Genomic DNA, 1,429 nt, shown 5'->3' with positions numbered 1-1,429 from the left:
ATAAAAATGGAAATAGATTAAAAAAATTATAGTGGAGTCAAATTTATTTATTGAATGGGGCAAATAAATTTTTATTCCATATATTATATATAACTTAACAAAATTTTAGCCCCACATTTCCTAAGGTAGATCCGTCCCTGATTATGCTAGTGTCAGGGCGACAATTATAGTGTTTTAAAAATACGATTTTGTTAGATAGATAATGACTTTTGTAAATAATATAAATAATATGTTTTAAAATTGATCTAATAAAGTGAAAAAAAAATACTCCATCCTCAAATTATCTCCTAAATCCTAACATTAGTATAACTATCCACACACCTAATGAATTGAACATCCAACTATTGTTAACTGTGTAGGAGTAAATAGAATCAAAAGAAATAACCATCTAATTAAAAATAATCAACATAATTATCTATATATATACATATCGAATAATTGAACATCTGACATATCTATTGTTCACATTATTTAATATTTTTATTATCTCTCTATACTTTTCTTTAAAAATATTATTAAAATTAAAGTAATATTATTTTATTATTAAACAACATATTCTAAAAAGTGTTGTTTAATTTAATAATATTTATATAATCAACGTAATTGCTATAACATACTCGTAATCCACCTATATATATTATCATAGAGTTAGAGAAAATTAAACTTTTAAAAAAATGTTAAGAAGCTGATATTTTTAGTGTAATAATAAAGAAAAAGTTAGATACTAGTTAGTATTATTTCAGATCTAAGGTAAAAGTTAAAAAATATTCTTAATTACTTAAAGATTTTCGAATATCTTTATGTAAACATATAATAATTAAGATGTTGTACATATTATGTTAAGAAAAAGTTTTAATAACAAATATTGCAATCAATGTCTAANTAACACTTTCACTTTATATTTTACTAAATTTTTTGCTTAGAAAATTTAAATTCAGACTATCTAATACATTTTACCTATTATCTTTATATGAGTTAATAATTAAAATCGTCCCTTCATTTTTATCCCTAAAAGATAAATTTAATCAAAATCGTCCTCAAAAGATTTAAAATTAATCACGTCAGTCCTTCCGTCTATTTTATTACTAACAACATTAATTTTGTGGATGTGGCACGTTAATTTTTTTTTTATCTTTTTGGTCATGGGCTATTAAGCCCAAGAAACAGAAACTGAACCCTAACTACCCAGAACCCCGACCCATCCGTGAGACATATGCTCCTCTATCCGTGACTCCTGACGTCATCTGTTGCTGTCCCTGTTGCTGGTTCTGTTGACGCCGCTCAATCCTTGCTCCTCGGCGACTCTCGATGTCGCGTCGGATCACTACCCTGAGTTCAAGGGGCGGGTTAATCATCCAGGATTGCTCTAGCGCTCCACCGAGTTCCATGGGCATCTTTTGTGCGCCAATCTATTTTCCTCCCTTAGCGT

This window comes from Arachis ipaensis, chromosome B03 (assembly GCF_000816755.2).
Source record: "Arachis ipaensis cultivar K30076 chromosome B03, Araip1.1, whole genome shotgun sequence".
Lineage (NCBI taxonomy): Eukaryota > Viridiplantae > Streptophyta > Magnoliopsida > Fabales > Fabaceae > Arachis > Arachis ipaensis.
The sequence above is the reverse complement of the archived record's forward strand: the minus strand, read 5'-3'. Positions refer to the sequence as shown.